This window comes from Symphalangus syndactylus, chromosome 22, assembly GCF_028878055.3.
Source record: "Symphalangus syndactylus isolate Jambi chromosome 22, NHGRI_mSymSyn1-v2.1_pri, whole genome shotgun sequence".
In the NCBI taxonomy this organism is placed as follows: domain Eukaryota; kingdom Metazoa; phylum Chordata; class Mammalia; order Primates; family Hylobatidae; genus Symphalangus; species Symphalangus syndactylus.
Window position 1 is genome coordinate 5,803,198 of NC_072444.2, and position 27,905 is coordinate 5,831,102.

Here is a 27,905-nt window from a genome sequence, read left to right on the forward strand (position 1 = left end):
TGCTTCTGTGTAGTTTATATTTGAATATATTCCTTTTTCCACTACTACGCTCTTAGCGCTCCAAATGTCCAGTTGCATTTTCTACAGAAAGAGTGTTCAGATCTGCTCAATCAAAAGTATGGTTTAACTCTGTTAGCTGAATGCACAGATCAGAAAGAAGTTTCACCGAATGATTCTGTGTAGTTTATATTTGAAGATATTACTTTTTCCACTATTACCCTCTTAGCGCTCAGAATCTCCACTTGCATTTTCTACAAAAAGAGTGTTTCATAACTGCTCAATCAAAAATATGTTTTATCTCTGTTAACTGAATTTACAGATCAGTAATAAGTTTCACAGAATGCATCTGTGTAGTTTTTATTTGAAGATATTCTTTTTCCCAATGTAGGCCTCTTAGCGCTTAGCATGTGCAATTGCAGTTCCTACAGAAAGAGTGTTTCAGAACGGCTCAATCAAAAGTAAGGTTCAAATCTGTTAGTTGAATGCACAGAACAGAAAGAATTTTCACAGAATGCTACTGTGTAGTTTATATTTGAATATATTCCTTTTTCCACTACTACTCTCTTAGCGCTCCAAATGTCCAGTTGCATTTTCTACAGAAAGAGTGTTCAGATCTGCTCAATCAAAAGTATGATTTAACTCTGTTAGCTGAATGCATAGATCAGAAAGAAGTTTCACAGAATGATTCTGTGTAGTTTATATTTGGAGACATTCCTTTTTCCACTATTACCCCCTTAGCACTCCGAATCTCCACTTGCATTTTCTACAAAAAGAGTGTTTCATAACTGCTCAATCAAAAATATGTTTTATCTCTGTTAACTGAATTTACAGATCAGAAATAAGTTTCACAGAATGCATCTGTGTAGTTTTTATTTGAAGATATTCTTTTTCCAAATGTAGGCCTCTTAGCGCTTAGCATGTCCAATTGCAGTTTCTACAGAAAGAGTGTTTCAGAACGGCTCAATCAAAAGTAAGGTTCAACTCTGTTAGTTGAATGCACAGAACAGAAAGAATTTTCACAGAATGCTACTGTGTAGTATATATTTGAATATATTCCTTTTTCCACTATTACCCTCTTAGCGCTCCGAATGTCCACTTGCATTTTCTACAGAAAGAGTTTTCAGAACAGTGCAATCAAAAGTATGGTTTAACTCTGTTAGCTTAATGAACATATCAGAAATAAGTTTCACACAATGCTTCTGTGTAGTTTTTATTTGAAGATTTTATTTTTCCCAATAGAGGCCTCTTAGCGCTCAGAATGTCCAATTGCAGTTTCTACAGAAAGAGTGTTTCAGAAAGGCTCAATCAAAAGTAAGGTTCAACTCTGTTAGTTGAATGCACAGAACAGAAAGAAGTTTCATACAATGCTTCTGTGTAGTTTATATTTGAACATATTTTTTTTCCACTATTACCCACTTAGCGCTACGAATGTCCAGTTGCATTTTCTACAGACAGAGTGTTTCAAAACTGCTCAATCAAAAGTATGGTTTAACTCTGTTAGCTGAATGCTCAGATCAGAAAGAAGTTTCACAGAATGCTTCTGTGTAGTTTATATTTGAATATATTCCTTTTTCCACTACTACTCTCTTAGCGCTCCAAATGTCCTGTTGCATTTTCTACAGAAAGAGTGTTCAGATCTGCTCAATCAAAAGTATGGTTTAACTCTGTTAGCTGAATGCACAGATCAGAAAAAAAGTTTCACAGAATGATTCTGTGTAGTTTATATTTGGAGACATTCCTTTTTCCACTATTACCCTCTTAGCGCTCCGAATCTCCACTTGCATTTTCTACAGAAAGAGTGTTTCAGAACGGCTCAATCAAAACTAAGGTTCAACTCTTTTAGTTGAACAAACAGAACAAAAAGAAGTTTCACACAATTCTTCTGTGTAGTTTTTATTTGTAGACATTCTTTTTCCCAATATAGGCCTCTTAGCGCTCAGAATGTCGAATTGCAGTTTCTACAAAAGAGTGTTTCAGAACGGCTCAATCAAAAGTAAGGTTCAACTCTGTTAGTTGAATGCACAGAACAGAAAGAAGTTTCATACAATGCTTCTGTGTAGTTTATATTTGAACATATTCTTTTTTCCACTATTACCCACAGCGCTACGAATGTCCAGTTGCATTTCCTACAGACAGAGTGTTTCAAAACTGCTCAATCAAAAGTATGGTTTAACTCTGTTAGCTGAATGCTCAGATCAGAAAGAAGTTTCACAGAATGCTTCTGTGTAGTTTATATTTGAATATATTCCTTTTTCCACTACTACGCTCTTAGCGCTCCAAATGTCCAGTTGCATTTTCTACAGAAAGAGTGTTCAGATCTGCTCAATCAAAAGTATGGTTTAACTCTGTTAGCTGAATGCACAGATCAGAAAGAAGTTTCACCGAATGATTCTGTGTAGTTTATATTTGAAGACATTCCTTTTTCCACTATTACCCTCTTAGCGCTCCGAATCTCCACTTGCATTTTCTACAAAAAGAGTGTTTCATAACTGCTCAATCAAAAATATGTTTTATCTCTGTTAACTGAATTTACAGATCAGAAATAAGTTTCACAGAATGCATCTGTGTAGTTTTTAGTTGAAGATATTCTTTTTCCCAATGTAGGCCTCTTAGCGCTTAGCATGTCCAATTGCAGTTTCTACAGAAAGAGTGTTTCAGAATGGCTCAATCAAAAGTAAGGTTCAACTCTGTTAGTTGAATGCACAGAACAGAAAGGATTTTCACAGAATGATACTGTGTAGTTTATATTTGAATATATTCCTTTTTCCACTATTACCCTCTTAGCGCTCCGAATGTCCACTTGCATTTTTTACAGAAAGAGTGTCCAGAACTGCGCAATCAAAAGTATGGTTTAACTCTGTTAGCTTAATGAACATATCAGAAATAAGTTTCACACAATGCTTCTGTGTAGTTTTTATTTGAAGATATTATTTTTCCCAATATAGGCCTCTTAGCGCTCAGAATGTCCAATTGCAGTTTCTACAGAAAGAGTGTTTCAGAAAGGCTCAATCAAAAGTAAGGTTCAACTCTGTTAGTTGAATGCACAGAACAGAAAGAAGTTTCATACAATGCTTCTGTGTAGTTTATATTTGAACATATTCATTTTTCCACTATTACCCACTTAGCGCTACGAATGTCCAGTTGCATTTTCTACAGACAGAGTGTTTCAAAACTGCTCAATCAAAAGTATGGTTTAACTCTGTTAGCTGAATGCTCAGATCAGAAAGAAGTTTCACAGAATGCTTCTGTGTAGTTTATATTTGAATATATTCCTTTTTCCACTACTACTCTCTTAGCGCTCCAAATGTCCAGTTGCATTTTCTACAGAAAGAGTGTTCAGATCTGCTCAATCAAAAGTATGGTTTAACTCTGTTAGCTGAATGCACAGATCAGAAAGAAGTTTCACAGAATGATTCTGTGTAGTTTATATTTGGAGACATTCCTTTTTCCACTATTACCCTCTTAGCGCTCCGAATCTCCACTTGCATTTTCTACAAAAAGAGTGTTTCATAACTGCTCAATCAAAAATATGTTTTATCTCTGTTAACTGAATTTACAGATCAGAAATAAGTTTCACAGAAGGCATCTGTGTAGTTTTTATTTGAAGATATTCTTTTTCCCAATGTAGGCCTCTTAGCGCTTAGCATGTCCAATTGCAGTTTCTACAGAAAGAGTGTTTCAGAACGGCTCAATCAAAAGTAAGGTTCAACTCTGTTAGTTGAATGCAAAGAACAGAAAGAATTTTCACAGAATGCTACTGTGTAGTATATATTTGAATATATTCCTTTTTCCACTATTACCCTCTTAGCGCTCCGAATGTCCACTTGCATTTTCTACAGAAAGAGTTTTCAGAACTGTGCAATCAAAAGTATGGTTTAACTCTGTTAGCTTAATGAACATATCAGAAATAAGTTTCACACAATGCTTCTGTGTAGTTTTTATTTGAAGATTTTATTTTTCCCAATAGAGGCCTCTTAGCGCTCAGAATGTCCAATTGCAGTTTCTACAGAAAGAGTGTTTCAGAAAGGCTCAATCAAAAGTAAGGTTCAACTCTGTTAGTTGAATGCACAGAACAGAAAGAAGTTTCATACAATGCTTCTGTGTAGTTTATATTTGAACATATTTTTTTTCCACTATTACCCACTTAGCGCTACGAATGTCCAGTTGCATTTTCTACAGACAGAGTGTTTCAAAACTGCTCAATCAAAAGTATGGTTTAACTCTGTTAGCTGAATGCTCAGATCAGAAAGAAGTTTCACAGAATGCTTCTGTGTAGTTTATATTTGAATATATTCCTTTTTCCACTACTACTCTCTTAGCGCTCCAAATGTCCTGTTGCATTTTCTACAGAAAGAGTGTTCAGATCTGCTCAATCAAAAGTATGGTTTAACTCTGTTAGCTGAATGCACAGATCAGAAAAAAAGTTTCACAGAATGATTCTGTGTAGTTTATATTTGGAGACATTCCTTTTTCCACTATTACCCTCTTAGCGCTCTGAATCTCCACTTGCATTTTCTACAGAAAGTGTGTTTCGGAACGGCTCAATCAAAACTAAGGTTCAACTCTTTTAGTTGAACAAACAGAACAGAAAGAAGTTTCACACAATTCTTCTGTGTAGTTTTTATTTGTAGACATTCTTTTTCCCAATATAGGTCTCTTAGCGCTCAGAATGTCCAATTGCAGTTTCTACAGAAAGAGTGTTTCAGAACGGCTCAATCAAAAGTAAGGTTCAACTCTGTTAGTTGAATGCACAGAACAGAAAGAAGTTTCATACAATGCTTCTGTGTAGTTTATATTTGAACATATTCTTTTTTCCACTATTACCCACTTAGCGCTACGAATGTCCAGTTGCATTTTCTACAGACAGAGTGTTTCAAAACTGCTCAATCAAAAGTATGGTTTAACTCTGTTAGCTGAATGCTCAGATCAGAAAGAAGTTTCACAGAATGCTTCTGTGTAGTTTATATTTGAATATATTCCTTTTTCCACTACTACGCTCTTAGCGCTCCAAATGTCCAGTTGCATTTTCTACAGAAAGAGTGTTCAGATCTGCTCAATCAAAAGTATGGTTTAACTCTGTTAGCTGAATGCACAGATCAGAAAGAAGTTTCACCGAATGATTCTGTGTAGTTTTTATTTGAAGATATTATTTTTCCCAATATAGGCCTCTTAGCGCTCAGAATGTCCAATTGCTGTTTCTACAGAAAGAGTGTTTCAGAAAGTCTCAATCAAAAGTAAGGTTCAACTCTGTTAGTTGAATGCACAGAACAGAAAGAAGTTTCATACAATGCTTCTGTGTAGTTTATATTTGAACATATTCTTTTTTCCACTATTACCCACTTAGCGCTACGAATGTCCAGTTGCATTTTCTACAGACAGAGTGTTTCAAAACTGCTCAATCAAAAGTATGGTTTAACTCTGTTAGCTGAATGCTCAGATCAGAAAGAAGTTTCACAGAATGCTTCTGTGTAGTTTATATTTGAATATATTCCTTTTTCCACTACTACTCTGTTAGCGCTCCAAATGTCGAGTTGCATTTTCTACAGAAAGAGTGTTCAGATCTGCTCAATCAAAAGTATGGTTTAACTCTGTTAGCTGAATGCACAGATCAGAAAGAAGTTTCACAGAATGATTCTGTGTAGTTTATATTTGGAGACATTCCTTTTTCCACTATTACCCTCTTAGCGCTCCGAATCTCCACTTGCATTTTCTACAGAAAGTGTGTTTCGGAATGGCTCAATCAAAACTAAGGTTCAACTCTTTTAGTTGAACAAACAGAACAGAAAGAAGTTTCACACAATTCTTCTGTGTAGTTTTTATTTGTAGACATTCTTTTTCCCAATATAGGTCTCTTAGCGCTCAGAATGTCCAATTGCAGTTTCTACAGAAAGAGTGTTTCAGAACGGCTCAATCAAAAGTAAGGTTCAACTCTGTTAGTTGAATGCACAGAACAGAAAGAAGTTTCATACAATGCTTCTGTGTAGTTTATATTTGAACATATTCTTTTTTCCACTATTACCCACTTAGCGCTACGAATGTCCAGTTGCATTTTCTACAGACAGAGTGTTTCAAAACTGCTCAATCAAAAGTATGGTTTAACTCTGTTAACTGAATGCTCAGATCAGAAAGAAGTTTCACAGAATGCTTCTGTGTAGTTTATATTTGAATATATTCCTTTTTCCACTACTACGCTCTTAGCGCTCCAAATGTCCAGTTGCATTTTCTACAGAAAGAGTGTTCAGATCTGCTCAATCAAAAGTATGGTTTAACTCTGTTAGCTGAATGCACAGATCAGAAAGAAGTTTCACCGAATGATTCTGTGTAGTTTATATTTGAAGATATTACTTTTTCCACTATTACCCTCTTAGCGCTCAGAATCTCCACTTGCATTTTCTACAAAAAGAGTGTTTCATAACTGCTCAATCAAAAATATGTTTTATCTCTGTTAACTGAATTTACAGATCAGTAATAAGTTTCACAGAATGCATCTGTGTAGTTTTTATTTGAAGATATTCTTTTTCCCAATGTAGGCCTCTTAGCGCTTAGCATGTGCAATTGCAGTTTCTACAGAAAGAGTGTTTCAGAACGGCTCAATCAAAAGTAAGGTTCAAATCTGTTAGTTGAATGCACAGAACAGAAAGAATTTTCACAGAATGCTACTGTGTAGTTTATATTTGAATATATTCCTTTTTCCACTACTACTCTCTTAGCGCTCCAAATGTCCAGTTGCATTTTCTACAGAAAGAGTGTTCAGATCTGCTCAATCAAAAGTATGATTTAACTCTGTTAGCTGAATGCATAGATCAGAAAGAAGTTTCACAGAATGATTCTGTGTAGTTTATATTTGGAGACATTCCTTTTTCCACTATTACCCTCTTAGCACTCCGAATCTCCACTTGCATTTTCTACAAAAAGAGTGTTTCATAACTGCTCAATCAAAAATATGTTTTATCTCTGTTAACTGAATTTACAGATCAGAAATAAGTTTCACAGAATGCATCTGTGTAGTTTTTATTTGAAGATATTCTTTTTCCAAATGTAGGCCTCTTAGCGCTTAGCATGTCCAATTGCAGTTTCTACAGAAAGAGTGTTTCAGAACGGCTCAATCAAAAGTAAGGTTCAAATCTGTTAGTTGAATGCACAGAACAGAAAGAATTTTCACAGAATGCTACTGTGTAGTATATATTTGAATATATTCCTTTTTCCACTATTACCCTCTTAGCGCTCCGAATGTCCACTTGCATTTTCTACAGAAAGAGTTTTCAGAACTGTGCAATCAAAAGTATGGTTTAACTCTGTTAGCTTAATGAACATATCAGAAATAAGTTTCACACAATGCTTCTGTGTAGTTTTTATTTGAAGATTTTATTTTTCCCAATAGAGGCCTCTTAGCGCTCAGAATGTCCAATTGCAGTTTCTACAGAAAGAGTGTTTCAGAAAGGCTCAATCAAAAGTAAGGTTCAACTCTGTTAGTTGAATGCACAGAACAGAAAGAAGTTTCATACAATGCTTCTGTGTAGTTTATATTTGAACATATTTTTTTTCCACTATTACCCACTTAGCGCTACGAATGTCCAGTTGCATTTTCTACAGACAGAGTGTTTCAAAACTGCTCAATCAAAAGTATGGTTTAACTCTGTTAGCTGAATGCTCAGATCAGAAAGAAGTTTCACAGAATGCTTCTGTGTAGTTTATATTTGAATATATTCCTTTTTCCACTACTACTCTCTTAGCGCTCCAAATGTCCTGTTGCATTTTCTACAGAAAGAGTGTTCAGATCTGCTCAATCAAAAGTATGGTTTAACTCTGTTAGCTGAATGCACAGATCAGAAAAAAAGTTTCACAGAATGATTCTGTGTAGTTTATATTTGGAGACATTCCTTTTTCCACTATTACCCTCTTAGCGCTCCGAATCTCCACTTGCATTTTCTACAGAAAGAGTGTTTCAGAACGGCTCAATCAAAACTAAGGTTCAACTCTTTTAGTTGAACAAACAGAACAAAAAGAAGTTTCACACAATTCTTCTGTGTAGTTTTTATTTGTAGACATTCTTTTTCCCAATATAGGCCTCTTAGCGCTCAGAATGTCGAATTGCAGTTTCTACAAAAGAGTGTTTCAGAACGGCTCAATCAAAAGTAAGGTTCAACTCTGTTAGTTGAATGCTCAGAACAGAAAGAAGTTTCATACAATGCTTCTGTGTAGTTTATATTTGAACATATTCTTTTTTCCACTATTACCCACAGCGCTACGAATGTCCAGTTGCATTTCCTACAGACAGAGTGTTTCAAAACTGCTCAATCAAAAGTATGGTTTAACTCTGTTAGCTGAATGCTCAGATCAGAAAGAAGTTTCACAGAATGCTTCTGTGTAGTTTATATTTGAATATATTCCTTTTTCCACTACTACGCTCTTAGCGCTCCAAATGTCCAGTTGCATTTTCTACAGAAAGAGTGTTCAGATCTGCTCAATCAAAAGTATGGTTTAACTCTGTTAGCTGAATGCACAGATCAGAAAGAAGTTTCACCGAATGATTCTGTGTAGTTTATATTTGAAGACATTCCTTTTTCCACTATTACCCTCTTAGCGCTCCGAATCTCCACTTGCATTTTCTACAAAAAGAGTGTTTCATAACTGCTCAATCAAAAATATGTTTTATCTCTGTTAACTGAATTTACAGATCAGAAATAAGTTTCACAGAATGCATCTGTGTAGTTTTTAGTTGAAGATATTCTTTTTCCCAATGTAGGCCTCTTATCGCTTAGCATGTCCAATTGCAGTTTCTACAGAAAGAGTGTTTCAGAATGGCTCAATCAAAAGTAAGGTTCAACTCTGTTAGTTGAATGCACAGAACAGAAAGAATTTTCACAGAATGATACTGTGTAGTTTATATTTGAATATATTCCTTTTTCCACTATTACCCTCTTAGCGCTCCGAATGTCCACTTGCATTTTCTACAGAAAGAGTGTCCAGAACTGCGCAATCAAAAGTATGGTTTAACTCTGTTAGCTTAATGAACATATCAGAAATAAGTTTCACACAATGCTTCTGTGTAGTTTTTATTTGAAGATATTATTTTTCCCAATATAGGCCTCTTAGCGCTCAGAATGTCCAATTGCAGTTTCTACAGAAAGAGTGTTTCAGAAAGGCTCAATCAAAAGTAAGGTTCAACTCTGTTAGTTGAATGCACAGAACAGAAAGAAGTTTCATACAATGCTTCTGTGTAGTTTATATTTGAACATATTCTTTTTTCCACTATTACCCACTTAGCGCTACGAATGTCCAGTTGCATTTTCTACAGACAGAGTGTTTCAAAACTGCTCAATCAAAAGTATGGTTTAACTCTGTTAGCTGAATGCTCAGATCAGAAAGAAGTTTCACAGAATGCTTCTGTGTAGTTTATATTTGAATATATTCCTTTTTCCACTACTACTCTCTTAGCGCTCCAAATGTCCAGTTGCATTTTCTACAGAAAGAGTGTTCAGATCTGCTCAATCAAAAGTATGGTTTAACTCTGTTAGCTGAATGCACAGATCAGAAAGAAGTTTCACAGAATGATTCTGTGTAGTTTATATTTGGAGACATTCCTTTTTCCACTATTACCCTCTTAGCGCTCCGAATCTCCACTTGCATTTTCTACAAAAAGAGTGTTTCATAACTGCTCAATCAAAAATATGTTTTATCTCTGTTAACTGAATTTACAGATCAGAAATAAGTTTCACAGAATGCATCTGTGTAGTTTTTATTTGAAGATATTCTTTTTCCCAATGTAGGCCTCTTAGCGCTTAGCATGTCCAATTGCAGTTTCTACAGAAAGAGTGTTTCAGAACGGCTCAATCAAAAGTAAGGTTCAACTCTGTTAGTTGAATGCAAAGAACAGAAAGAATTTTCACAGAATGCTACTGTGTAGTATATATTTGAATATATTCCTTTTTCCACTATTACCCTCTTAGCGCTCCGAATGTCCACTTGCATTTTCTACAGAAAGAGTTTTCAGAACTGTGCAATCAAAAGTATGGTTTAACTCTGTTAGCTTAATGAACATATCAGAAATAAGTTTCACACAATGCTTCTGTGTAGTTTTTATTTGAAGATTTTATTTTTCCCAATAGAGGCCTCTTAGCGCTCAGAATGTCCAATTGCAGTTTCTACAGAAAGAGTGTTTCAGAAAGGCTCAATCAAAAGTAAGGTTCAACTCTGTTAGTTGAATGCACAGAACAGAAAGAAGTTTCATACAATGCTTCTGTGTAGTTTATATTTGAACATATTTTTTTTCCACTATTACCCACTTAGCGCTACGAATGTCCAGTTGCATTTTCTACAGACAGAGTGTTTCAAAACTGCTCAATCAAAAGTATGGTTTAACTCTGTTAGCTGAATGCTCAGATCAGAAAGAAGTTTCACAGAATGCTTCTGTGTAGTTTATATTTGAATATATTCCTTTTTCCACTACTACTCTCTTAGCGCTCCAAATGTCCTGTTGCATTTTCTACAGAAAGAGTGTTCAGATCTGCTCAATCAAAAGTATGGTTTAACTCTGTTAGCTGAATGCACAGATCAGAAAAAAAGTTTCACAGAATGATTCTGTGTAGTTTATATTTGGAGACATTCCTTTTTCCACTATTACCCTCTTAGCGCTCCGAATCTCCACTTGCATTTTCTACAGAAAGAGTGTTTCAGAACGGCTCAATCAAAATTAAGGTTCAACTCTTTTAGTTGAACAAACAGAACAAAAAGAAGTTTCACACAATTCTTCTGTGTAGTTTTTATTTGTAGACATTCTTTTTCCCAATATAGGCCTCTTAGCGCTCAGAATGTCGAATTGCAGTTTCTACAAAAGAGTGTTTCAGAACGGCTCAATCAAAAGTAAGGTTCAACTCTGTTAGTTGAATGCACAGAACAGAAAGAAGTTTCATACAATGCTTCTGTGTAGTTTATATTTGAACATATTCTTTTTTCCACTATTACCCACAGCGCTACGAATGTCCAGTTGCATTTCCTACAGACAGAGTGTTTCAAAACTGCTCAATCAAAAGTATGGTTTAACTCTGTTAGCTGAATGCTCAGATCAGAAAGAAGTTTCACAGAATGCTTCTGTGTAGTTTATATTTGAATATATTCCTTTTTCCACTACTACGCTCTTAGCGCTCCAAATGTCCAGTTGCATTTTCTACAGAAAGAGTGTTCAGATCTGCTCAATCAAAAGTATGGTTTAACTCTGTTAGCTGAATGCACAGATCAGAAAGAAGTTTCACCGAATGATTCTGTGTAGTTTATATTTGAAGACATTCCTTTTTCCACTATTACCCTCTTAGCGCTCCGAATCTCCACTTGCATTTTCTACAAAAAGAGTGTTTCATAACTGCTCAATCAAAAATATGTTTTATCTCTGTTAACTGAATTTACAGATCAGAAATAAGTTTCACAGAATGCATCTGTGTAGTTTTTAGTTGAAGATATTCTTTTTCCCAATGTAGGCCTCTTAGCGCTTAGCATGTCCAATTGCAGTTTCTACAGAAAGAGTGTTTCAGAACGGCTCAATCAAAAGTAAGGTTCAACTCTGTTAGTTGAATGCACAGAACAGAAAGAATTTTCACAGAATGATACTGTGTAGTTTATATTTGAATATATTCCTTTTTCCACTATTACCCTCTTAGCGCTCCGAATGTCCACTTGCATTTTCTACAGAAAGAGTGTTCAGAACTGCGCAATCAAAAGTATGGTTTAACTCTGTTAGCTTAATGAACATAACAGAAATAAGTTTCACACAATGCTTCTGTGTAGTTTTTATTTGAAGATATTATTTTTTCCAATATAGGCCTCTTAGCGCTCAGAATATCCAATTGCAGTTTCTACAGAAAGAGTGTTTCAGAAAGGCTCAATCAAAATTAAGGTTCAACTCTCTTAGTTGAATGCACAGAACAGAAAGAAGTTTCATACAATGCTTCTGTGTAGTTTATATTTGAACATATTCTTTTTTCCACTATTACCCACTTAGCGCTACGAATGTCCAGTTGCATTTTCTACAGACAGAGTGTTTCAAAACTGCTCAATCAAAAGTATGATTTAACTCTGTTAGCTGAATGCTCAGATCAGAAAGAAGTTTCACAGAATGCTTCTGTGTAGTTTATATTTGAATATATTCCTTTTTCCACTACTACTCTCTTAGCGCTCCAAATGTCCAGTTGCATTTTCTACAGAAAGAGAGTTCAGATCTGCTCAATCAAAAGTATGGTTTAACTCTGTTAGCTGAATGCACAGATCAGAAAGAAGTTTCACAGAATGATTCTGTGTAGTATATATTTGGAGACATTCCTTTTTCCACTATTACCCTCTTAGCGCTCCGAATCTCCACTTGCATTTTCTACAGAAAGAGTGTTTCAGAACGGCTCAATCAAAACTAAGGTTCAACTCTTTTAGTTGAACAAACAGAACAGAAAGAAGTTTCACACAATTCTTCTGTGTAGTTTTTATTTGTAGACATTCTTTTTCCCAATATAGGCCTCTTAGCGCTCAGAATGTCCAATTGCAGTTTCTACAGAAAGAGTGTTTCAGAACGGCTCAATCAAAAGTAAGGTTCAACTCTGTTAGTTGAATGCACAGAACAGAAAGAAGTTTCATACAATGCTTCTGTGTAGTTTATATTTGAACATATTCTTTTTTCCACTATTACCCACTTAGCGCTACGAATGTCCAGTTGCATTTTCTACAGACAGAGTGTTTCAAAACTGCTCAATCAAAAGTATGGTTTAACTCTGTTAGCTGAATGCTCAGATCAGAAAGAAGTTTCACAGAATGCTTCTGTGTAGTTTATATTTGAATATATTCCTTTTTCCACTACTACGCTCTTAGCGCTCCAAATGTCCAGTTGCATTTTCTACAGAAAGAGTGTTCAGATCTGCTCAATCAAAAGTATGGTTTAACTCTGTTAGCTGAATGCACAGATCAGAAAGAAGTTTCACCGAATGATTCTGTGTAGTTTATATTTGAAGACATTCCTTTTTCCACTATTACCCTCTTAGCGCTCCGAATCTCCACTTGCATTTTCTACAAAAAGAGTGTTTCATAACTGCTCAATCAAAAATATGTTTTATCTCTGTTAACTGAATTTACAGATCAGAAATAAGTTTCACAGAATGCATCTGTGTAGTTTTTATTTGAAGATATTCTTTTTCAAAATGTAGGCCTCTTAGTGCTTAGCATGTCCAATTGCAGTTTCTACAGAAAGAGTGTTTCAGAACGGCTCAATCAAAAGTAAGGTTCAACTCTCTTAGTTGAACGCACAGAACAGAAAGAATTTTCACAGAATGCTACTGTGTAGTTTATATTTGAATATATTCCTTTTTCCACTATTACCCTCTTAGCGCTCCGAATATCCACTTGCATTTTCTACAGAAAGAGTGTTCAGAACTGCGCAATCAAAAGTATGGTTTAACTCTGTTAGCTTAATGAACATATCAGAAATAAGTTTCACACAATGCTTCTGTGTAGTTTTTATTTGAAGATATTATTTTTCCCAATATAGGCCTCTTAGCGCTCAGAATGTCCAATTGCAGTTTCTACAGTAAGAGTGTTTCAGAAAGGCTCAATCAAAAGTAAGGTTCAACTCGGTTAGTTGAATGCACAGAACAGAAAGAAGTTTCATACAATGCTTCTGTGTAGTTTATATTTGAACATATTCTTTTTTCCACTATTACCCACTTAGCGCTACGAATGTCCAGTTGCATTTTCTACAGACAGAGTGTTTCAAAAGTGCTCAATCAAAAGTATGGTTTAACTCTGTTAGCTGAATGCTCAGATCAGAAAGAAGTTTCACAGAATGCTTCTGTGTAGTTCATATTTGAATATATTCCTTTTTCCACTACTACTCTCTTAGCGCTCCAAATGTCCAGTTGCATTTTCTACAGAAAGAGAGTTCAGATCTGCTCAATCAAAAGTATGGTTTAACTCTGTTAGCTGAATGCACAGATCAGAAAGAAGTTTCACCGAATGATTCTGTGTAGTTTATATTTGGAGACATTCCTTTTTCCACTATTACCCTCTTAGCGCTCCGAATCTCCACTTGCATTTTCTACAAAAAGAGTGTTTCAGAACGGCTCAATCAAAACTAAGGTTCAACTCTTTTAGTTGAACAAACAGAACAGAAAGAAGTTTCACACAATTCTTCTTTGTAGTTTTTATTTGTAGACATTCTTTTTCCCAATATAGGCCTCTTAGCGCTCAGAATGTCCAATTGCAGTTTCTACAGAAAGAGTGTTTCAGAACGGCTCAATCAAAAGTAAGGTTCAACTCTGTTAGTTGAATGCACAGAACAGAAAGAAGTTTCATACAATGCTTCTGTGTAGTTTATATTTGAACATATTCTTTTTTCCACTATTACCCACTTAGCGCTACGAATGTCCAGTTGCATTTCCTACAGACAGAGTGTTTCAAATCTGCTCAATCAAATGTATGGTTTAACTCTGTTAGCTGAATGCTCAGATCAGAAAGAAGTTTCACAGAATGCTTCTGTGTAGTTTATATTTGAATATATTCCTTTTTCCACTACTACGCTCTTAGCGCTCCAAATGTCCAGTTGCATTTTCTACAGAAAGAGTGTTCAGATCTGCTCAATCAAAAGTATGGTTTAACCCTGTTAGCTGAATGCACAGATCAGAAAGAAGTTTCACAGAATGATTCTGTGTAGTTTATATTTGGAGACATTCCTTTTTCCACTATTACCCTCTTAGCGCTCCGAATCTCCACTTGCATTTTCTACAGAAAGTGTGTTTCGGAACGGCTCAATCAAAACTAAGGTTCAACTCTTTTAGTTGAACAAACAGAACAGAAAGAAGTTTCACACAATTCTTCTGTGTAGTTTTTATTTGTAGACATTCTTTTTCCCAATATAGGTCTCTTAGCGCTCAGAATGTCCAATTGCAGTTTCTACAGAAAGAGTGTTTCAGAACGGCTCAATCAAAAGTAAGGTTCAACTCTGTTAGTTGAATGCACAGAACAGAAAGAAGTTTCACAGAATGCTACTGTGTAGTTTATATTTGAATATATTCCTTTTTCCACTATTACCCTCTTAGCGCTCCGAATGTCCACTTGCATTTTCTACAGAAAGAGTGTTCAGAACTGCGCAATCAAAAGTATGGTTTAACTCTGTTAGCTTAATGAACATATCAGAAATAAGTTTCACACAATGCTTCTGTGTAGTTTTTATTTGAAGATATTATTTTTCCCAATAGAGGCCTCTTAGCGCTCAGAATGTCCAATTGCAGTTTATACAGAAAGAGTGTTTCAGAAAGGCTCAATCAAAAGTAAGGTTCAACTCTGTTAGTTGAATGCACAGAACAGAAAGAAGTTTCATACAATGCTTCTGTGTAGTTTATATTTGAACATATTCTTTTTTCCACTATTACCCACTTAGCGCTACGAATGTCCAGTTGCATTTTCTACAGACAGAGTGTTTCAAAACTGCTCAATCAAAAGTATGGTTTAATTCTGTTAGCTGAATGCTCAGATCAGAAAGAAGTTTCACAGAATGCTTCTGTGTAGTTTATATTTGAATATATTCCTTTTTCCACTACTACTCTCTTAGCGCTCCAAATGTCCAGTTGCATTTTCTACAGAAAGAGAGTTCAGATCTGCTCAATCAAATGTATGGTTTTACTCTGTTAGCTGAATGCACAGATCAGAAAGAAGTTTCACCGAATGATTCTGTGTAGTTTATATTTGGAGACATTCCTTTTTCCACTATTACCCTCTTAGCGCTCCGAATCTCCACTTGCATTTTCTACAGAAAGAGTGTTTCAGAACGGCTCAATCAAAACTAAGGTTCAACTCTTTTAGTTGAACAAACAGAACAGAAAGAAGTTTCACACAATTCTTCTGTGTAGTTTTTATTTGTAGACATTCTTTTTCCCAATATAGTCCTCTTAGCGCTCAGAATGTCCAATTGCAGTTTCTACAGAAAGAGTGTTTCAGAACGGCTCAATCAAAAGTAAGGTTCAACTCTGTTAGTTGAATGCACAGAACAGAAAGAAGTTTCATACAATGCTTCTGTGTAGTTTATATTTGTATATATTCTTTTTTCCACTATTACCCACTTAGCGCTACGAATGTCCAGTTGCATTTTCTACAGACAGAGTGTTTCAAAACTGCTCAATCAAAAGTATGGTTTAACTCTGTTAGCTGAATGCTCAGATCAGAAAGAAGTTTCACAGAATGCTTCTGTGTAGTTTATATTTGAATATATTCCTTTTTCCACTACTACGCTCTTAGCGCTCCAAATGTCCAGTTGCATTTTCTACAGAAAGAGTGTTCAGATCTGCTCAATCAAAAGTATGGTTTAACTCTGTTAGCTGAATGCACAGATCAGAAAGAAGTTTCACCGAATTATTCTGTGTAGTTTATATTTGAAGACATTCCTTTTTCCACTATTACCCTCTTAGCGCTCCGAATCTCCACTTGCATTTTCTACAAAAAGAGTGTTTCATAACTGCTCAATCAAAAATATGTTTTATCTCTGTTAACTGAATTTACAGATCAGAAATAAGTTTCACAGAATGCATCTGTGTAGTTTTTATTTGAAGATATTCTTTTTCCCAATACAGGCCTCTTAGCGCTTAGCATGTCCAATTGCAGTTTCTACAGAAAGAGTGTTTCAGAACGGCTCAATCAAAAGTAAGGTTCAACTCTGTTAGTTGAATGCACAGAACAGAAAGAATTTTCACAGAATGCTACTGTGTAGTTTATATTTGAATATATTCCTTTTTCCACTATTACCCTCTTAGCGCTCCGAATGTCCACTTGCATTTTCTACAGAAAGAGTGTTCAGAACTGCGCAATCAAAAGTATGGTTTAACTCTGTTAGCTTAATGAACATATCAGAAATAAGTTTCACACAATGCTTCTGTGTAGTTTTTATTTGAAGATATTATTTTTCCCAATATAGGCCTCTTAGCGCTCAGAATGTCCAATTGCTGTTTCTACAGAAAGAGTGTTTCAGAAAGTCTCAATCAAAAGTAAGGTTCAACTCTGTTAGTTGAATGCACAGAACAGAAAGAAGTTGCATACAATGCTTCTGTGTAGTTTATATTTGAACATATTCTTTTTTCCACTATTACCCACTTAGCGCTACGAATGTCCAGTTGCATTTTCTACAGACAGAGTGTTTCAAAACTGCTCAATCAAAAGTATGGTTTAACTCTGTTAGCTGAATGCTCAGATCAGAAAGATGTTTCACAGAATGCTTCTGTGTAGTTTATATTTGAATATATTCCTTTTTCCACTACTACTCTGTTAGCGCTCCAAATGTCCAGTTGCATTTTCTACAGAAAGAGTGTTCAGATCTGCTCAATCAAAAGTATGGTTTAACTCTGTTAGCTGAATGCACAGATCAGAAAGAAGTTTCACAGAATGATTCTGTGTAGTTTATATTTGGAGACATTCCTTTTTCCACTATTACCCTCTTAGCGCTCCGAATCTCCACTTGCATTTTCTACAGAAAGTGTGTTTCGGAACGGCTCAATCAAAACTAAGGTTCAACTCTTTTAGTTGAACAAACAGAACAGAAAGAAGTTTCACACAATTCTTCTGTGTAGTTTTTATTTGTAGACATTCTTTTTCCCAATATAGGTCTCTTAGCGCTCAGAATGTCCAATTGCAGTTTCTACAGAAAGAGTGTTTCAGAACGGCTCAATCAAAAGTAAGGTTCAACTCTGTTAGTTGAATGCACAGAACAGAAAGAAGTTTCATACAATGCTTCTGTGTAGTTTATATTTGAACATATTCTTTTTTCCACTATTACCCACTTAGCGCTACGAATGTCCAGTTGCATTTTCTACAGAAAGAGTGTTCAGATCTGCTCAATCAAAAGTATGGTTTAACTCTGTTAGCTGAATGCACAGATCAGAAAGAAGTTTCACCGAATGATTCTGTGTAGTTTATATTTGAAGATATTCCATTTTCCACTATTACCCTCTTAGCGCTCAGAATCTCCACTTGCATTTTCTACAAAAAGAGTGTTTCATAACTGCTCAATCAAAAATATGTTTTATCTCTGTTAACTGAATTTACAGATCAGAAATAAGTTTCACAGAATGCATCTGTGTAGTTTTTATTTGAAGATATTCTTTTTCCCAATATAGGCCTCTTAGCGCTTAGCATGTGCAATTGCAGTTTCTACAGAAAGAGTGTTTCAGAACGGCTCAATCAAAAGTAAGGTTCAAATCTGTTAGTTGAATGTACAGAACAGAAAGAATTTTCACAGAATGCTACTGTGTAGTTTATATTTGAATATATTCCTTTTTCCACTATTACCCTCTTAGCGCTCCGAATGTCCACTTGCATTTTCTACAGAGAGAGTGTTCAGAACTGCGCAATCAAAAGTATGGTTTAACTCTGTTAGCTTAATGAACATATCAGAAATAAGTTTCACACAATGCTTCTGTGTAGTTTTTATTTGAAGATATTATTTTTCCCAATAGAGGCCTCTTAGCGCTCAGAATGTCCAATTGCAGTTTCTACAGAAAGAGTGTTTCAGAAAGGCTCAATCAAAAGTAAGGTTCAACTCTGTTAGTTGAATGCACAGAACAGAAAGAAGTTTCATACACTGCTTCTGTGTAGTTTATATTTGAACATATTCTTTTTTCCACTATTACCCACTTAGCGCTACGAATGTCCAGTTGCATTTTCTACAGACAGAGTGTTTCAAAACTGCTCAATCAAAAGTATGGTTTAACTCTGTTAGCTGAATGCTCAGATCAGAAAGAAGTTGCACAGAATCCTTCTGTGTAGTTTATATTTGAATATATTCCTTTTTCCACTACTACTCTCTTAGCGCTCCAAATGTCCAGTTGCATTTTCTACAGAAAGAGAGTTCAGATCTGCTCAATCAAAAGTATGGTTTAACTCTGTTAGCTGAATGCACAGATCAGAAAAAAGTTTCACAGAATGATTCTGTGTAGTTTATATTTGGAGACATTCCTTTTTCCACTATTACCCTCTTAGCGCTCCGAATCTCCACTTGCATTTTCTACAGAAAGTGTGTTTCACAACGGCTCAGTCAAAACTAAGGTTCAACTCTTTTAGTTGAACAAACAGAACAGAAAGAAGTTTCACACAATTCTTCTGTGTAGTTTTTATTTGTAGACATTCTTTTTCCCAATATAGGCCTCTTAGCGCTCAGAATGTCCAATTGCAGTTTCTACAGAAAGAGTGTTTCAGAACGGCTCAATCAAAAGTAAGGTTCAACTCTGTTAGTTGAATGCACAGAACAGAAAGAAGTTTCATACAATGCTTCTGTGTAGTTTATATTTGTATATATTCTTTTTTCCACTATTACCCACTTAGCGCTACGAATGTCCAGTTGCATTTTCTACAGACAGAGTGTTTCAAAACTGCTCAATCAAAAGTATGGTTTAACTCTGTTAGCTGAATGCTCAGATCAGAAAGAAGTTTCACAGAATGCTTCTGTGTAGTTTATATTTGAATATATTCCTTTTTCCACTACTACTCTCTTAGCGCTCCAAATGTCCAGTTGCATTTTCTACAGAAAGAGAGTTCAGATCTGCTCAATCAAAGGTATGGTTTAACTCTGTTAGCTGAATGCACAGATCAGAAAGAAGTTTCACCGAATGATTCTGTGTAGTTTATATTTGGAGACATTCCTTTTTCCACTATTACCCTCTTAGCGCTCCGAATCTCCACTTGCATTTTCTACAGAAAGAGTGTTTCAGAACGGCTCAATCAAAACTAAGGTTCAACTCTTTTAGTTGAACAAACAGAACAGAAAGAAGTTTCACACAATTCTTCTGTGTAGTTTTTATTTGTAGACATTCTTTTTCCCAATATAGTCCTCTTAGCGCTCAGAATGTCCAATTGCAGTTTCTACAGAAAGAGTGTTTCAGAACGGCTCAATCAAAACTAAGGTTCAACTCTGTTAGTTGAATGCACAGAACAGAAAGAAGTTTCACCGAATGATTCTGTGTAGTTTATATTTGAAGACATTCCTTTTTCCACTATTACCCTCTTAGCGCTCCGAATCTCCACTTGCATTTTCTACAAAAAGAGTGTTTCATAACTGCTCAATGAAAAATATGTTTTATCTCTGTTAACTGAATTTACAGATCAGAAATAAGTTTCACAGAATGCATCTGTGTAGTTTTTATTTGAAGATATTCTTTTTCCCAATATAGGCCTCTTAGCGCTTAGCATGTCCAATTGCAGTTTCTACAGAAAGAGTGTTTCAGAACGGCTCAATCAAAAGTAAGGTTCAACTCTGTTAGTTGAATGCACAGAACAGAAAGAATTTTCACAGAATGCTACTGTGTAGTTTATATTTGAATATATTCCTTTTTCCACTATTACCCTCTTAGCGCTCCGAATGTCCACTTGCATTTTCTACAGAAAGAGTGTTCAGAACTGCGCAATCAAAAGTATGGTTTAACTCTGTTAGCTTAATGAACATATCAGAAATAAGTTTCACACAATGCTTCTGTGTAGTTTTTATTTGAAGATATTATTTTACCCAATATAGGCCTCTTAGCGCTCAGAATGTCCAATTGCTGTTTCTACAGAAAGAGTGTTTCAGAAAGTCTCAATCAAAAGTAAGGTTCAACTCTGTTAGTTGAATGCACAGAACAGAAAGAAATTTCATACAATGCTTCTGTGTAGTTTATATTTGAACATATTCTTTTTTCCACTCTTACCCACTTAGCGCTACGAATGTCCAGTTGCATTTTCTACAGACAGAGTGTTTCAAAACTGCTCAATCAAAAGTATGGTTTAACTCTGTTAGCTGAATGCTCAGATCAGAAAGAAGTTTCACAGAATGCTTCTGTGTAGTTTATATTTGAATATATTCCTTTTTCCACTACTACTCTGTTAGCGCTCCAAATGTCCAGTTGCATTTTCTACAGAAAGAGTGTTCAGATCTGCTCAATCAAAAGTATGGTTTAACTCTGTTAGCTGAATGCACAGATCAGAAAGAAGTTTCACAGAATGATTCTGTGTAGTTTATATTTGGAGACATTACTTTTTCCACTATTAACCTCTTAGCGCTCCGAATCTCCACTTGCATTTTCTACAGAAAGTGTGTTTCGGAACGGCTCAATCAAAACTAAGGTTCAACTCTTTTAGTTGAACAAACAGAACAGAAAGAAGTTTCACACAATTCTTCTGTGTAGTTTTTATTTGTAGACATTCTTTTTCCCAATATAGGTCTCTTAGCGCTCAGAATGTCCAATTGCAGTTTCTACAGAAAGAGTGTTTCAGAACGGCTCAATCAAAAGTAAGGTTCAACTCTGTTAGTTGAATGCACAGAACAGAAAGAAGTTTCATACAATGCTTCTGTGTAGTTTATATTTGAACATATTCTTTTTTCCACTATTACCCACTTAGCGCTACGAATGTCCAGTTGCATTTTCTACAGACAGAGTGTTTCAAAACTGCTCAATCAAAAGTATGGTTTAACTCTGTTAACTGAATGCTCAGATCAGAAAGAAGTTTCACAGAATGCTTCTGTGTAGTTTATATTTGAATATATTCCTTTTTCCACTATTACGCTCTTAGCGCTCCAAATGTCCAGTTGCATTTTCTACAGAAAGAGTGTTCAGATCTGCTCAATCAAAAGTATGGTTTAACTCTGTTAGCTGAATGCACAGATCAGAAAGAAGTTTCACCGAATGATTCTGTGTAGTTTATATTTGAAGATATTCCATTTTCCACTATTACCCTCTTAGCACTCAGAATCTCCACTTGCATTTTCTAAAAAAAGAGTGTTTCATAACTGCTCAATCAAAAATATGTTTTATCTCTGTTAACTGAATTTACAGATCAGAAATAAGTTTCACAGAATGCATCTGTGTAGTTTTTATTTGAAGATATTCTTTTTCCCAATGTAGGCCTCTTAGCGCTTAGCATGTGCAATTGCAGTTTCTACAGAAAGAGTGTTTCAGAACGGCTCAATCAAAAGTAAGGTTCAAATCTGTTAGTTGAATGCACAGAACAGAAAGAATTTTCACAGAATGCTACTGTGTAGTTTATATTTGAATATATTCCTTTTTCCACTATTACCCTCTTAGCGCTCCGAATGTCCACTTGCATTTTCTACAGAAAGAGTGTTCAGAACTGCGCAATCAAAAGTATGGTTTAACTCTGTTAGCTTAATGAACATATCAGAAATAAGTTTCACACAATGCTTCAGTGTAGTTTTTATTTGAAGATATTATTTTTCCCAATAGAGGCCTCTTAGCGCTCAGAATGTCCAATTGCAGTTTCTACAGAAAGAGTGTTTCAGAAAGGCTCAATCAAAAGTAAGGTTCAACTCTGTTAGTTGAATGCACAGAACAGAAAGAAGTTTCATACACTGCTTCTGTGTAGTTTATATTTGAACAAATTCTTTTTTCCACTATTACCCACTTAGCGCTACGAATGTCCAGTTGCATTTTCTACAGACAGAGTGTTTCAAAACTGCTCAATCAAAAGTATGGTTTAACTCTGTTAGCTGAATGCTCAGATCAGAAAGAAGTTGCACAGAATCCTTCTGTGTAGTTTATATTTGAATATATTCCTTATTCCACTACTAATCTCTTAGCGCTCCAAATGTCCAGTTGCATTTTCTACAGAAAGAGAGTTCAGATCTGCTCAATCAAAAGTATGGTTTAACTCTGTTAGCTGAATGCACAGATCAGAAAAAAGTTTCACAGAATGATTCTGTGTAGTTTATATTTGGAGACATTCCTTTTTCCACTATTACCCTCTTAGCGCTCCGAATCTCCACTTGCATTTTCTACAGAAAGTGTGTTTCACAACGACTCAATCAAAACTAAGGTTCAACTCTTTTAGTTGAACAAACAGAACAGAAAGAAGTTTCACACAATTCTTCTGTGTAGTTTTTATTTGTAGACATTCTTTTTCCCAATATAGGCCTCTTAGCGCTCAGAATGTCCAATTGCAGTTTCTACAGAAAGAGTGTTTCAGAACGGCTCAATCAAAAGTAAGGTTCAACTCTGTTAGTTGAATGCACACAACAGAAAGAAGTTTCATACAATGCTTCTGTGTAGTTTATATTTGAACATATTCTTTTTTCCACTATTACCCACTTAGCGCTACGAATGTCCAGTTGCATTTTCTACAGACAGAGTGTTTCAAAACTGCTCAATCAAAAGTATGGTTTAACTCTGTTAACTGAATGCTCAGATCAGAAAGAAGTTTCACAGAATGCTTCTGTGTAGTTTATATTTGAATATATTCCTTTTTCCACTACTACGCTCTTAGCGCTCCAAATGTCCAGTTGCATTTTCTACAGAAAGAGTGTTCAGATCTGCTCAATCAAAAGTATGGTTTAACTCTGTTAGCTGAATGCACAGATCAGAAAGAAGTTTCACCGAATGATTCTGTGTAGTTTATATTTGAAGATATTCCATTTTCCACTATTACCCTCTTAGCGCTCAGAATCTCCACTTGCATTTTCTACAAAAAGAGTGTTTCATAACTGCTCAATCAAAAATATGTTTTATCTCTGTTAACTGAATTTACAGATCAGAAATAAGTTTCACAGAATGCATCTGTGTAGTTTTTATTTGAAGATATTCTTTTTCCCAATGTAGGCCTCTTAGCGCTTAGCATGTGCAATTGCAGTTTCTACAGAAAGAGTGTTTCAGAACGGCTCAATCAAAAGTAAGGTTCAAATCTGTTAGTTGAATGCACAGAACAGAGAGAATTTTCACAGAATGCTACTGTGTAGTTTATATTTGAATATATTCCTTTTTCCACTATTACCCTCTTAGCGCTCCGAATGTCCACTTGCATTTTCTACAGAAAGAGTGTTCAGAACTGCGCAATCAAAAGTATGGTTTAACTCTGTTAGCTTAATGAACATATCAGAAATAAGTTTCACACAATGCTTCTGTGTAGTTTTTATTTGAAGATATTATTTTTCCCAATAGAGGCCTCTTAGAGCTCAGAATGTCCAATTGCAGTTTCTACAGAAAGAGTGTTTCAGAAAGGCTCAATCAAAAGTAAGGTTCAACTCTGTTAGTTGAATGCACAGAACAGAAAGAAGTTTCATACACTGCTTCTGTGTAGTTTATATTTGAACATATTCTTTTTTCCACTATTACCCACTTAGCGCTACGAATGTCCAGTTGCATTTTCTACAGACAGAGTGTTTCAAAACTGCTCAATCAAAAGTATGGTTTAACTCTGTTAGCTGAATGCTCAGATCAGAAAGAAGTTGCACAGAATCCTTCTGTGTAGTTTATATTTGAATATATTCCTTTTTCCACTACTAATCTCTTAGCGCTCCAAATGTCCAGTTGCATTTTCTACAGAAAGAGAGTTCAGATCTGCTCAATCAAAAGTATGGTTTAACTCTGTTAGCTGAATGCACAGATCAGAAAAAAGTTTCACAGAATGATTCTGTGTAGTTTATATTTGGAGACATTCCTTTTTCCACTATTACCCTCTTAGCGCTCCGAATCTCCACTTGCATTTTCTACAGAAAGTGTGTTTCACAACGGCTCAATCAAAACTAAGGTTCAACTCTTTTAGTTGAACAAACAGAACAGAAAGAAGTTTCACACAATTCTTCTGTGTAGTTTTTATTTGTAGACATTCTTTTTCCCAATATAGGCCTCTTAGCGCTCAGAATGTCCAATTGCAGTTTCTACAGAAAGAGTGTTTCAGAACGGCTCAATCAAAAGTAAGGTTCAACTCTGTTAGTTGAATGCACAGAACAGAAAGAAGTTTCATACAATGCTTCTGTGTAGTTTATATTTGTATATATTCTTTTTTCCACTATTACCCACTTAGCGCTACGAATGTCCAGTTGCATTTTCTACAGACAGAGTGTTTCAAAACTGCTCAATCAAAAGTATGGTTTAACTCTGTTAGCTGAATGCTCAGATCAGAAAGAAGTTTCACAGAATGCTTCTGTGTAGTTTATATTTGAATATATTCCTTTTTCCACTACTACTCTCTTAGCGCTCCAAATGTCCAGTTGCATTTTCTACAGAAAGAGAGTTCAGATCTGCTCAATCAAAGGTATGGTTTAACTCTGTTAGCTGAATGCACAGATCAGAAAGAAGTTTCACCGAATGATTCTGTGTAGTTTATATTTGGAGACATTCCTTTTTCCACTATTACCCTCTTAGCGCTCCGAATCTCCACTTGCATTTTCTACAGAAAGAGTGTTTCAGAACGGCTCAATCAAAACTAAGGTTCAACTCTTTTAGTTGAACAAACAGAACAGAAAGAAGTTTCACACAATTCTTCTGTGTAGTTTTTATTTGTAGACATTCTTTTTCCCAATATAGTCCTCTTAGCGCTCAGAATGTCCAATTGCAGTTTCTACAGAAAGAGTGTTTCAGAACGGCTCAATCAAAACTAAGGTTCAACTCTGTTAGTTGAATGCACAGAACAGAAAGAAGTTTCACCGAATGATTCTGTGTAGTTTATATTTGAAGACATTCCTTTTTCCACTATTACCCTCTTAGCGCTCCGAATCTCCACTTGCATTTTCTACAAAAAGAGTGTTTCATAACTGCTCAATGAAAAATATGTTTTATCTCTGTTAACTGAATTTACAGATCAGAAATAAGTTTCACAGAATGCATCTGTGTAGTTTTTATTTGAAGATATTCTTTTTCCCAATATAGGCCTCTTAGCGCTTAGCATGTCCAATTGCAGTTTCTACAGAAAGAGTGTTTCAGAACGGCTCAATCAAAAGTAAGGTTCAACTCTGTTAGTTGAATGCACAGAACAGAAAGAATTTTCACAGAATGCTACTGTGTAGTTTATATTTGAATATATTCCTTTTTCCACTATTACCCTCTTAGCGCTCCGAATGTCCACTTGCATTTTCTACAGAAAGAGTGTTCAGAACTGCGCAATCAAAAGTATGGTTTAACTCTGTTAGCTTAATGAACATATCAGAAATAAGTTTCACACAATGCTTCTGTGTAGTTTTTATTTGAAGATATTATTTTACCCAATATAGGCCTCTTAGCGCTCAGAATGTCCAATTGCTGTTTCTACAGAAAGAGTGTTTCAGAAAGTCTCAATCAAAAGTAAGGTTCAACTCTGTTAGTTGAATGCACAGAACAGAAAGAAATTTCATACAATGCTTCTGTGTAGTTTATATTTGAACATATTCTTTTTTCCACTCTTACCCACTTAGCGCTACGAATGTCCAGTTGCATTTTCTACAGACAGAGTGTTTCAAAACTGCTCAATCAAAAGTATGGTTTAACTCTGTTAGCTGAATGCTCAGATCAGAAAGAAGTTTCACAGAATGCTTCTGTGTAGTTTATATTTGAATATATTCCTTTTTCCACTACTACTCTGTTAGCGCTCCAAATGTCCAGTTGCATTTTCTACAGAAAGAGTGTTCAGATCTGCTCAATCAAAAGTATGGTTTAACTCTGTTAGCTGAATGCACAGATCAGAAAGAAGTTTCACAGAATGATTCTGTGTAGTTTATATTTGGAGACATTACTTTTTCCACTATTAACCTCTTAGCGCTCCGAATCTCCACTTGCATTTTCTACAGAAAGTGTGTTTCGGAACGGCTCAATCAAAACTAAGGTTCAACTCTTTTAGTTGAACAAACAGAACAGAAAGAAGTTTCACACAATTCTTCTGTGTAGTTTTTATTTGTAGACATTCTTTTTCCCAATATAGGTCTCTTAGCGCTCAGAATGTCCAATTGCAGTTTCTACAGAAAGAGTGTTTCAGAACGGCTCAATCAAAAGTAAGGTTCAACTCTGTTAGTTGAATGCACAGAACAGAAAGAAGTTTCATACAATGCTTCTGTGTAGTTTATATTTGAACATATTCTTTTTTCCACTATTACCCACTTAGCGCTACGAATGTCCAGTTGCATTTTCTACAGACAGAGTGTTTCAAAACTGCTCAATCAAAAGTATGGTTTAACTCTGTTAACTGAATGCTCAGATCAGAAAGAAGTTTCACAGAATGCTTCTGTGTAGTTTATATTTGAATATATTCCTTTTTCCACTATTACGCTCTTAGCGCTCCAAATGTCCAGTTGCATTTTCTACAGAAAGAGTGTTCAGATCTGCTCAATCAAAAGTATGGTTTAACTCTGTTAGCTGAATGCACAGATCAGAAAGAAGTTTCACCGAATGATTCTGTGTAGTTTATATTTGAAGATATTCCATTTTCCACTATTACCCTCTTAGCACTCAGAATCTCCACTTGCATTTTCTAAAAAAAGAGTGTTTCATAACTGCTCAATCAAAAATATGTTTTATCTCTGTTAACTGAATTTACAGATCAGAAATAAGTTTCACAGAATGCATCTGTGTAGTTTTTATTTGAAGATATTCTTTTTCCCAATGTAGGCCTCTTAGCGCTTAGCATGTGCAATTGCAGTTTCTACAGAAAGAGTGTTTCAGAACGGCTCAATCAAAAGTAAGGTTCAAATCTGTTAGTTGAATGCACAGAACAGAAAGAATTTTCACAGAATGCTACTGTGTAGTTTATATTTGAATATATTCCTTTTTCCACTATTACCCTCTTAGCGCTCCGAATGTCCACTTGCATTTTCTACAGAAAGAGTGTTCAGAACTGCGCAATCAAAAGTATGGTTTAACTCTGTTAGCTTAATGAACATATCAGAAATAAGTTTCACACAATGCTTCTGTGTAGTTTTTATTTGAAGATATTATTTTTCCCAATAGAGGCCTCTTAGCGCTCAGAATGTCCAATTGCAGTTTCTACAGAAAGAGTGTTTCAGAAAGGCTCAATCAAAAGTAAGGTTCAACTCTGTTAGTTGAATGCACAGAACAGAAAGAAGTTTCATACACTGCTTCTGTGTAGTTTATATTTGAACAAATTCTTTTTTCCACTATTACCCACTTAGCGCTACGAATGTCCAGTTGCATTTTCTACAGACA